General features: G+C 43.4%; 1 protein-coding gene across 6 annotated transcripts in view; it reads right to left on the bottom strand.

Annotated features, from left to right (window-relative positions):
• LPAR1 (lysophosphatidic acid receptor 1) overlaps positions 1 to 7,100 on the bottom strand; it is a 175,374-nt gene extending 168,274 nt beyond the window's left edge. For 2 of the 6 annotated variants that reach the window (XM_023202000.3, XM_023202037.3), the window contains exon 1: positions 5,940 to 6,186. The gene's annotated coding sequence lies outside the window, so the exon portion shown is untranslated. Of the gene's footprint in view, positions 1 to 5,939; positions 6,187 to 6,264; positions 6,569 to 6,749; positions 6,839 to 6,967 lie in introns of those variants that run through there. The other 4 variants (XM_023202010.3, XM_023202017.3, XM_023202021.3 and 1 more) reach the window with 4 other exon arrangements.
• Between the last annotated feature and the right edge of the window lie 4,985 nt (positions 7,101 to 12,085).

The following is a 12,085-nucleotide window of genomic DNA, read 5'->3' as shown; positions in this document are numbered from 1 at the left end:
TGTTCTTAAAATGGAAGAGTAACAAGATACATATGCATGAGTTTGAAGGCATTTTAAAAGAACTTCTCTTACTAATGTCATATGATAGAAGGTAAGCTCCATGACAGAAGGGGTCCATCCACATCTTGTTTCCTGCAGTGCTATATTCCCAGCATAGGGTGGGTACAAATGTCTACTGAATATGGAAGAGTAATATAAAGGATTAAGGAACACATAGTAAATGAAAACTAGAATTACCAACCAGATATCAGTTCTTATTCTTATTTTCCAGATGTAAAAAGACAGGCACTTTGACCTACCCAGGAGTAGCAAAACTGGAGACAGAAAGCCTTTTGATCCCTTTTTCACCTCTTCTAAGCTTGGTTTATCTTCCAGGGTCCTTCCAGATCCTAACCTTCCAGGAGCATTCCCTGACCTCCACCACCTCACTGCTAAGGGTCAAGTGCTTCGCTTAGTGTTCCGCAAAGTTCTCTCTCTCATAAAACTTGTTACACTGAATTGTAATTATCTGTTAATAATGTGTAAGCTCCTCCTGGAGGGTGGGATTCCTGCCTTATTCACACTCACCCCTAGTAACTAGCACAAAGTCTGGTATGTAGTAGGCAGTCAGTTAAGTGCTCCTGAGATGGGGGCTTAAAAAAAATAAAAATAAAAAATAATAATAAAAACATGTTTTCTCTGCCTCTGCCCCTGAACCATTTCTCCCTCCAAAGACCCAGGAATATCCTTCAATTAGGGCAGAATTTCAGGACCAGGGCAGTTAAAGGTTGGTCAAAGAGAACACCTAGACATAGGCGAAGAAAATTTAGTATAGCAGATTGACATAAAGTCTAATCTAGAGCATTGTTTAGACACACAAGGTAATGAACACAGGGAAACTGGCTATAAAGGAATGATTCACAGTAGCAATCTCAGCATAGCAAATCCTAAACTCTGAAAAACATAGCACACATAATGGCCATAATGAACAAAATTTCCCTCAACCAACAGTTGGAAATCCCACCCATGGCTGGGTATTAGTCAAAGTCTTTTGCTTTTAGAGAAAAAGGATGGTTTTGAAAACATTTTCCTTTATTTTCATAATGCAACAAACACAGCTTGCCCTGCCTCATGCAAGCTTATTGCATGTTTGTTTTAGCACTGGACTAAAGTGAAGGGTCTGCCCTGTCATTATATCACTTTTTTTAAACAGTAACACAAAAATAAAATAAATTATAGCCTAAATCCATGAATGCAGTAAAATAGTTCTCTTTCATTTCTGGAAAAAAAAAATAATTAGAATTTTACATGGACTTCAGGGTTAAAGTTTCTATAGCACTGATTAGATGACAGGGACATGCAAGTATTAAGACAATTTTCTTTGGCCCAGCTCCACAAGTTAATAATACAACAACAACACTGCTTTGAAATCATACTAACCTGCTAAAAAATGCCAAGGAGTTTAAATAAAATCATCACCACCGCCACACCACTCCTCCACTTCTCCCACCAAAAGTGTGTCCTAAAATGAAGTGTACTAACCTTGGGCTTCTCCAACTTAATTAACTTAATTTATTAAACATGCCAAACTCAAGTTCCCTTGCAGAAGATAAAACAAACTTCTGGGAAGATCATTCATTCAAATTGAATTCACAAGGTAATTGAAAGAAATTCGGCCAGCTTCTTTTTCTTTTTCTTTTTTTTTTTTAGTTTTTTGAGATGGAGTCTCACTCTGTCTGCCCAGGCTGGAGTGCAATGGCACAATGTTGGCTCACTACAACCTCCGTCTCCTGGGTTCAAGCAATTCTCCTGCCTCAGCCTCCTGAGTAGCTGGGATTACAGATGCCCGGCACCACACCTGGCTAATTTTTCGTATTTTTAGTAGACACAGGGTTTCACCATGTTGGCCAGGCTGGTCTCGAACTCTTGACCTCAGGTGATCCACCCGCCTCAGTCTCCCAAAGTGCTGGGATTATAGGCGTTAGTCACTGTGCTCAGCCTCTTCTCTTTCCTGTCTGTCTCCTGGGTACCCTAGCATCTCCAGATTCAAGAGCAATTCAGAGACATCCAAGTCAGTTCCACCTCTGACATGCAATTGAAAACCGACGTATATCCTCCTGTGACACAGAGGTACTGGGGAGCACATGTGAACCTACAGAGCTCCTGAATACTTCTCCCAAATGGATCCCACAGAGTGAAGATAATGAGTTAAATGCTTTAGCGCTAGGGATTTAAAATATATAGAAAGCAAGTTAATTCTACTGGAAGTTAAACTTAAAGAATTCTCATCATTATATCATCTCTCACTGCAGTACCCAGGGTGCTACTTGGTTTCCCCCTCTCTCCCCTTCCCTCTACTGCCTTGCCCTACCATTTACAGAGGCATTAATGCCAGTTTCAAACTAATAATAATTCTTTTTCTTCTGTGCTACAAATACCCAACCACTGTGGTTAAATACCATGTATAACATAAACAGGGTCAAGAATGCCAGTTGCCATAAGAGTCATGTTTAAATTAGCATTAACCAGCAAGCCCTTCCCTAAACAAAAAAGAGAGAGGGGGAAAAAAATGTTTTCTTGGACAGCTCTGTGCTTGCAGAATGCCTTCAATCCCACATGTTCAAAAGGCTCCACAAGGTCCAGCTGTAACACAATAGCATCATTAATTTTTACTAAATTAAATTTCTCAAAAGTACAAAGCACTATCAATTTGCGGGGAGTGGGGAGGAAGAAACCACTTATTAGTTTATTCTACAACCTTTATATAATTTGAGTAAACTGGCAATAGTGTCTTAAAACCTAGCAGCCATAAGTTACACGGATTGTAGTGGAATAAAAGCCCAGTCCTCCGTCCATCATCTCTGCCCCTCACTCTGCCCCAATATGTGTTATTCAGTGTCTTTCTGCATCTTGAGGTTATGTAATACTTCCTCCTCGCCTCCCTATCCCCATGTAGCACAACTCCCCCACAATTTGTCCCTTTGTAACTTTCCAGCCTTCATCACCCCACACTGCCACTTTGTCTTCATTACCCCACCATTCGTCTTTTAAAAGATAAGTTATTCTTCAAGCCACATTTATAAAGTCGTCCCCTGAATCAAAACGTAATTCTCCATTCCCTGGCATGCCAAAGTTCTTGGACCCTACAGCTACCACCCAGTTACACAACACTGCACATACATATTCAATATAAACCTTGAGGCTCGCTGCATCTTTCCCCCCTGCATTGCAGTTCTTTCTGGAGCTTCCTTTTCACCAGCCTTGCATCTACCACATGGAAGGAATTCAGTAACTGTTTGCTGAAATAAAATCGCCTCCTTTTCTCTCAACTTTCTAAGACATCTATAATAGTTTTCTCTAAGTTTTTTTTTTTAAGAGACAGTCTCTCTCTGTCACCCAGGCTGTAGTCCAATGGCACGATCACAGCTCACTGCAGCCTTGAATCCTGGGCTGAAGCCATCCTCCCTCCTCTGCCTCCCAAGTAGCTGAGACTACAAGCACATGCCACAATACCCAGCTAATGTATTTATTTTTTTGTAGAGACAGAGTCTCACTATGTTGCCCAGGCTGGTCTCAAACTCCTGGCTTCATGTGATCCTCCTGCCTCAGCCTCCCAAAGTGTTGGGATTATAGGCATAAGCCACCACACCTGGCCAAGGATATTTAAATAAGAGGGTAACATGACATGTAAAAATAAGAAACCAAACAGTAGTACAATGCTGACTTAAGGCCAGAGAAGACTATTGGACTTTAAACCAAGAGCTTATGTTTAAGTTTTTATTACATCACAGTTCGGCTTTTAAAATAAATAACGTTCCTCAAGGGTGTAGGCATATTGATACCAAAACATAAAAGAAAAGGAAGATAGGCCACACATCAAGCACAGACATTAAAATCTTGACCTCAAACTAAATTCTAAAAGTTCTGTTATCTGCCGAATACTTGGAGCTTCCCAGTGAAAATGATACAGTGTATTCTGCCCAGATTGCAACTTTCCATACTAAGCATTTGAAATTATTCTTGGCCCTAAATATCACTTACTTCAGACTGAATGTCACTGTGTATCAAAAACACTGAGCAAGTGAAAATTTTATTCTTTGAATGTTCCAGTAGGTCACTAATGGAATAGATTCAGTAAAACCTTGCAGAGTCTATGGCATAATTTGAAACAACAACAACAAAAAAATCAAATTACTTTCTGGAAAGTATTAGCTTTAAACAAAAATAGAAGTTTCGAAAGGGCTGCCACTTACATTCTTACCTCTGTTATTTCTTTCCCATCACTCACAGGGAGAGTGCTGTGTGCCCACAGACCTGAGCAGGAGCTGTTCCCCTGAGAGACAATGATGCAAGTGGGTCAAGTGATGCCTAGTAGAAGTCAGACTGCAAGAATCACCTTGACCTCACCTTAGTGCATTAGCTAAGCAAACTCACAAGCTTTAAATAATAAAGGTAACAAGAGACTGATCTGAGGGGGGGAAGTATTATTGATTCCCTTGAGGAAAAGAAAGGAAAAAAAAAAAAGAGGAAATGAGCTCCCAGCTTAAGGATTTTTCTCCTCCAGGCATCCTCTGTTGCTGGTTTTATTCCATCTTCCTGGCTCTCTGGACCTCTCACTTCCCCCTCTACCTTTTCCTACTGCTCTAACATAAAATAAGCTCCCACCAGTTTCTAGCTATTTGGGAAGCTGGAAGGAACAGCAAGGATCACCAATCCCTTCCATTTTCCGGATGGGGAGACGGAGACCAGGAGCTGAGCTGACCCGACCGGCTGAGGTCGCGCCGCTAGGGGACGTGGTGTGCCTTGCGGGCTCGGATGATGACAACCCAGCCTTCCCTCCTCGCTCCTCGCCCGTGCCTTCCTGCATCAAGCTACCTCCTTCTCTTGCCACTTGGTGTTTTTATCCTCAAATTAGACAAGTATCAAGAAAAAAATGCAACCTTAATATACTTACAATGCTGATTATTATTCATAATTTTGCATTGGGGCAATTATACTCGCTCCTACTGGGATATGGAAATCAAGGGCAGAAACAACTAGGTGACATTCTACCTCCCTGTGTATTTTAATCCTACTTAGTTTGGTTCAATAACCATACCTTTAACATTCACCCTTTTTCCTTGGACTCACTCTTCTATCCAGCAAGAGAATAACTTCTTAAAAAACTTCGCATTTTCCAACTGCACAGTCTCCCCTTAACCAGAACTGCAGACTCTGAATCACAGACCTCTGGCTTACCAGTTATGCTTAGCTGAGCAAACACACTTATGCAAATACGTGAAAAACAAACTGTTAGAGCCTGAAGGAATAGAGGATTTCGCTGTGATCATTATTTACGTTTTCAATATTTATGTTTACCAATATCTATCTAACCCCATAAGAAACGACGCGTCCACAACGATGCTGAAACAAGTCAGCACCCACATTTATGAAAAAGTCCACAGATTTCAACAAAAATGAAGAGAGGGGAGCAGAAGCGGAGAGCCACAACCTCAGGCCCCAGACAGCAGGCAGCAGCAAGTCCTGAATGCCTTCACTCATAACATTTCAAAGGCCAAATGGCAGCAAACAAAAACAAGAATAAACTTTAAATCCATTCACCACAAAGCAGTCCCACGCAAGCCAAAGGAGCCGTCGATTTCAAAACCATCAACTCAAAGCCAGGTCCCTCCCTTGCCTTACAACCTCCAGTTACTTGCTAAGCACGTTTGTTAGGCGGCTGGACAGAAACTTAGTTAAAAGTCCTCAGCCCGGTGTGAGGGGGCAACCGAGTCGTCAGTGGGAAACAAGAGGTGTGGGAGCCCCAGTGGCGCAGGGAACCCTCGGAGGTGCACGTCCAGCGGGACGAGGTTTTGGGAGAATTTCGAGGGCCCCTCGTAAACCCTCCCGCGCACCCACCCCGACCCAGGTAACCGGAGGCCACCTACGTGTCACTTGGGCGGGCCCCGGGGCGCACTGACCTGGCGCGGGACAGGAGGGCCGGCGGCCCGGGCGGCTGCGGCAACTTCCCTCCCGAGGATCGGTCAGCCGCTGGGTGCGGGAGGCCAGGGGAGCCTCGCCTCCTGCAGGCCGGCTTGCAAGCACTCACGGCCACCCACCCGCGCCGCGGCCCAGCGCGCGCACTCACACTCTCTCTGGCACCCGCACGCGCGCCCCCAACCACAAAGCCCGTCCGCGGCGGGACAGTGTGAGACCAGCGCGCCGTGTGGCGAACGAGCCGTCGCCGCGGCCTCTGGCTTCGCGCCCAGGGGGCGCCGTCCCCACACGCCGCGCCGGCCCCTTTACCTGCGCTTGCTGCCGCCGCGCGTCCCGCTCCCGCCGCCCCCGGGTTGGCTTCAGGCCGCGCGCCCAGTCCCGGCGGCCCCCGCCCCGCCGCCAGCCGAGCCCGTCCCTCCGCCCGCCCCTCGGCCGTCGCCCAGAGCGAGGCCGCCCCCTGCGCCCACCCCGCCGGGATCCCGTGCTCGGCCGGGCGGCGGGGAGGGCTCCGCGGCACCGGGCCCTGGCCGCCCCAGATCTGGCCCGAGCTCAGCGGCGGAGCTGCAGACAGAGTCGCCACTCGGGGAGCGTCAGCCGCGGGTCGGCCCCTACTGCCCGGCTTTGGCGCGCTGGCAGGAGGAGGGGGCGCAGAGGGAGGGCCGCAGGAGCAGCGCCGACGCCAGCGTCTTCTCTTCCTCCGCCTTCCTTCTTTTCTGCTTGCTCCACGTAGCACAAGTCAGCAACTCCCGAACCCCCAGAGTCCGCCCTCCCGGCTCCCAAGCTGGACCCCTTACCTGGTGTGGCGCCCCCAGCGCCCCTGACTTCTGCGCCCCTTCCTCCATTCATTGGCTCGACAGCCCTCGCTGGCTGCAGGGCCGGGGCTAGAGGGTGGCCTTAGCCTCCCATTCATTATCTCAGCAGCCTCCCCCGCCCCGCCCCCGAGCCGACAGACCCGCAGCGGGAGACCCGTGGCCGCCAGCTCGGGTCCCACCCCCGCCCCTCCTGGGCTCACCCCAGCGCGGGACAGCTGGCAGGACTCCGGTGGACGACCCGGCAGGGCATGGGGCATTTTCACGTTGTTGCTCTCCTCTTGCCACTCGAAAAGCTCTGGAAAACATCGCGGGGCCCGCAAACCCCCGAAATGTGGCCTCTCTTTCGTGGTTCATTTTCTAAACTTTCCAGAAGGCGCGAAGTTTCTCCCAGCGCCGCCCTACACTGGAGGCTGAGAAGAACGCAGAGACGGCTTTGCTGCTAGAAAGGTGCATACGTTTCTAGTTCTGATTTTTCACTTCACTGGATCTGTAAACCAAAGCAAGTGTGTCTGCTCCCCTAGTTCTCCATAGCAATGATTATACATTTCTCTTCCGCTTTCTCAGTGTAGCTTTGCAAGTGTAAACTATCAATTTTAGTGAGAGTAATTAAGGGCGGGGACTGCACACCTGGAGGTGTAGGTGGGAGCGGCGCGGGAATAAGGCCCAGGGCTCATACTCAGGAGAGTGGCAGCCACAGGGATTCGCCCAGGTCTTACAACAACACCCACTCGATGGGGTCTCCCTAGCCACGCCACCTCACCACACCCATCTCCCACTTCTGGCTTCCCAGAATTTCCGGAGTAATCAGAATTATCAACCTCTCGCTGCACAGCTAAGGCCACCGCATATCAAAAATAGCAGCGTGTGAGTAAAAGTTTCATAAGCCCTCGCCTTGAAATGGCACAGAGGACACAGCACGACAGCAGTAAGGCATGGGAACTCAGCAGAACTGATCTCATTGAGAGAAACGCAGAACAGCAAGGCAGGGCTATGTTGGTGGTGGCCACCCGGTAACCGTGGGCTTTGCAAAAGAGAAAGGTCACTGCAAACCGCAGTTGGACGGAAGCTTTTCAAGCCTCAAGTGAGTTATGCTGTGACGGGACCATGACCATCTCCCACCGGTGACTGCTTAGAACCTTGACCAAGCTCGTGTGGTTTTCGCAGGATGCTCAGGGCTGAGCCATGGCTGTAAATAATTTACTATCTAAAGCTGTTTCCTTTTTAAAACAATGGTTCTACTCTTAAAAAAAAAAAAATCGAATCTTTTTAAAAAATCCACTTTAAATAACTTTGCTTTCTATACCTTTCCTACCAATATATGATTTGTTTTATAACAATTTACTATGTGAAAAAATTGAAATTTTAGTACATGCACAGTGCTAATATGTTCATGCACAATGCTACTATGTTTGTGTACAGCATGGAGAAATGTGTATAAATACGTATACCCGTGAATAGAGACCACTCCCTTATCTCACAGATAATGATAGGGGTTGATACTAAACTATAAGAAATATTATATTGGGATGAATAGGCAAATGTTCACTATAAAATCTAAGTATCATAAAAAGTATATATTGGTAAGAAAAAAATATACTCGAAAGAGGTTTCCATGTATTTTTAACCATAGCTGTACTCAATTCAGAAAAATCACTTATTAGCTAATTTTCCTGTCTCTTTCTTCCTATACACTCTACTTACTGTCAGATTTCTTAACACTAATGCTTCTCTGTCTAATATAAAGAACATTTTAAAATTAATTATTTCCATGTTTAGCCTTTCCCCATAAATCAAAGGTAAAGTAAAAGGAGTTTCTTACCACTCAACTTGAATATTTTTAATATGTTGATTTTTTTCTCTTACCTTCTTAAGGAACACAGTTGCTTCTGTTTTGACTACATATTAACTATTTTAACTACTCTGTGGCCCCTTCTAACATCAAATTGGGAGGCCTGTCCGTACAAGACATGTGTATTCAAAAGTAAGTTATTTGCTATAAAACACTTCATTTCCTCTTTATTTGCCCTGGTGTGGCCTGAAATGAAATACAAAACAAACTAAAAGGTCTGCCTGGACAGACCTGTCTTCCTGACAAGCGTGGACCTGTCTGAATGAGACAGCTTCTGCAGCCAGCTTTAGATCGATAACTTTAAAATTAAATGTAGTATGTACATCCAGTGGAAAAGGACAGAGAAAATGAAATACAATACAGAATTCAGTTCATCTTCTAGATTAATCCATAAAACCTAGCTCATTATGTTCCAAATGAGCAACTTTTCTCATCTGTAAAATGGAATAGTAGTATCAGAGCAGTCTTTTATATGGTTCCAAGTTGTCTTCTATCAAAATAAAATAATATATTTGAGTGGGCTTCTGAAGACACTAACATTAATGATGAGGTTTCAACAGCAACAAAGAACACCTTGATAAATTTTCTTGAATGTTTTCTCCTGTCTGTAGTCCTCTTGTCATTCAGACATTCCCTTTCTTGAAGAGTCATCCTGATGCTTTCTGTCCTAACCTTTCTCTCCTACCCTCTGCCAAGCAGGATTTCTTTAGATTTGTTTCTTCGAATGACTTCAGCAGAGGCGAAGAACCAAAAGACACCTGGAGCTGTCAAACATGACAAAAAATATACTTAGCCACAGTGGCTCGTGCTTATAATCCCAGCACTTTGGGAGGCTGAGGTGAGAGGAGCACTTGAGCCCAGGAGTCCGAAGCTGCAGTGAGCTGTGATTGTGCCACTGCACTCCAGCCTGGGCAACAGAGCTGGACCCTGTCTCTTTAAAAAGTTTTTACATTTTTAAATATATATATATATATTCAGCAAAATGAAGCCAGGCATAGTGGCTCCCGCCTGTAATCCCAGCATCTTGGGAGGCCAAGGTGGGCAGATCACTTGAGGCCAAGAGTTTGAGATCAGCCTGGCCAACATGTCTGTCTCTACTGAAAATACAAAAATTAGCCGGTATAGTGGCGCATGCCTGTAGTCCCAACTATCAGGAGGCTGAGGCATGAGAATCTCTTGAACTTGGGAGGCAGAGATTGCAGTGAGCCAAGATTGCACCATTGCACTCCAGCCTGGGCAACAGAACAAGACTCTGTCTCAAAAAAAAGAAAAAGTTCAGCAAAATGAAACACTGTGATGGATATTTCAAGTTTGGGTTTTACATTAATATCTGGAAGGACACCATAGACCTTGTCAGACTATTGATATAAGCTAGTGATCCAAGGACTATAATTTAAGAAGCATTTAGGGTGGAAAAATTGGCTGTCACTGCCTTTGGCACTATTATTTGCTCAAAAGCGTTCCCCAGTCATGGCACACTCATGGAAGAGTTCTCTCTTCCTCCCTCTGTTTACTTCCCTCTGGCAAAAAGCTTTTGAAATTTTCTATTAGAGAGTAATCAAAACTATCAGCAAAACGATCTGTTGGAAACTTTCCCTCCAGTCTATTAAGGTAGAGACTGATTCAAAGACTGTATTTTGTTGAAACAATACCCTGAGAGAACTCAGCCTTTTCGGGAAAGTTTTGCAGATGCCTCCAGGCGTAGTTTTCTTCCTCCTTGAACTGGGGTATTTGTGCCTCTCCAGTGTTTTTCCCCTTGGCTAGGGGGAAAAAAAAAAAAAAAAAAAAAAAGCATTCTCCTTAGGAAACCTTTCTATTTTAAAAGGCCAGCGGCAAAAGTGGGTGGGGCATCCCAATTTAGTAAAAAAATAATAATAATAACACTCTTTAGAATACAGGTGGCACAAGGAGACTCCAAAAATGGAGAGAATTTGGGTTTGTGTGCAGCAGCCTCCTGCAAGGACTAGGCTGCAATGAAAACCCCAAACAGAGTAACTCTGTGTACACCTTTTTCTTATCACATACATCTGCATGAATAATCTGGGTAATATCGGAAGTAGGTCAAGGCTAGCAAATCCTTTCTCTGTAGGCTCCCTCATCCAAAGTAAAAAAGGCTTAGATCTAAAACAGAGTGAAGACAGAAAAGGAACAGGAAAAAAATTTATAGGTGTTATATATACAACTACAAAGCTAAAAATGGATCTGGATACAAAGAAATCATAGAAAGGGTCAACAAAACAAAAACCTAGTTCTATAGAACAATAGTAAAATAGATAAATTTCTGGTAAAATTGACAATGAAAAAAGAGAAAAGAAACAAGGCTATGAATATGGAGATTATAATTACAGTTTTAGTAGAACTTTTTAAATCTCAGAATACTATGAACATTAAAAAACTTGGCTGAAACACTTTCTTCAATAAATTAATTTTTAATTCAAAAAAGATGAAAATTGAAATAATATATGATTTTACATTTTCCTTTGTTAACAAAGTTTTTTTAAAATAATGATATTTGCAATATAGATATAAACTCATGCAATTACTGTAGTGTAATTTAGCAAGACAGTGGTGCTCTCTGTAGTGTAATTTAGCAAGACAGTATAGTTACATTTTGTATGATTTTAATTGAAGTACATTTATTTATTTGTTTAGTTAAGATGGAGTTTCATTCTTGTTGCCCAGGCTGCAATGGCACAATCTCGGCTCACCACAAACTCTGCCTCCTGGGTTCAAGTGATTCTCCTGCCTCAGCCTCCCGAATAGCTGGCATTACAGGTGTGTGCCACCATGCCCAGCTAATTTTGTATTTTTAGTAGAGACAGGGGTTCTCCATGTTGGTAAGGCTGGTCTCGAACTCCTGACCTCAGGTGATCTGCCTGCCTCAGCCTCCCAAAATGCTGGAATTATAGGCATGAGCCATTGCACCCGGCCAAAGTATATTTAAATGTATGATAAACATATCAAGAAAATTTTACTTTATGTGCAAAATTTTAAAGTAATATAAAGCTCAGTATTTTTAAAACTTGAAAAACAGCAAAATTACAGAGCTCAAATACTTTTTAATAAATTTTAAAATTGTATTAATTCAAAAATGATATGAATGTATTTAAGATCTTTAAATAATTTAAATTCTTATTTCTAAATAAATATGCAAAAAAGTTCAAAGTTTTGATTGGTAAGACTTACCAAATCTTCATAGACAAATAACCTCTATTCAAATGGTTGCAAAGCATAGAAAAAGAAAAAAAGCACCCCAGTCCATTATGAGCTAATAAAATTTTGATACCAAAACCTGACAAAGCCATAGAAAAGAAAATATTAGACCAATCCAATAAGGAATAAAAAAACGGTAAATTCTACATATAGTGTTTTTAAACCAAGTTCAATGTGTTTTGTTTTTTGTGGTTTTTTGGGTATTTTTCTTTTTTTTTTTTTTTTTTTTTTTTTTTTTTTTTTTTTTTTTTTTTTT

Source organism: Piliocolobus tephrosceles, chromosome 14, assembly GCF_002776525.5.
Source record: "Piliocolobus tephrosceles isolate RC106 chromosome 14, ASM277652v3, whole genome shotgun sequence".
NCBI classification, from domain to species: Eukaryota; Metazoa; Chordata; class Mammalia; order Primates; family Cercopithecidae; genus Piliocolobus; species Piliocolobus tephrosceles.
This window is presented reverse-complemented; position numbering and strand designations above follow the sequence as displayed.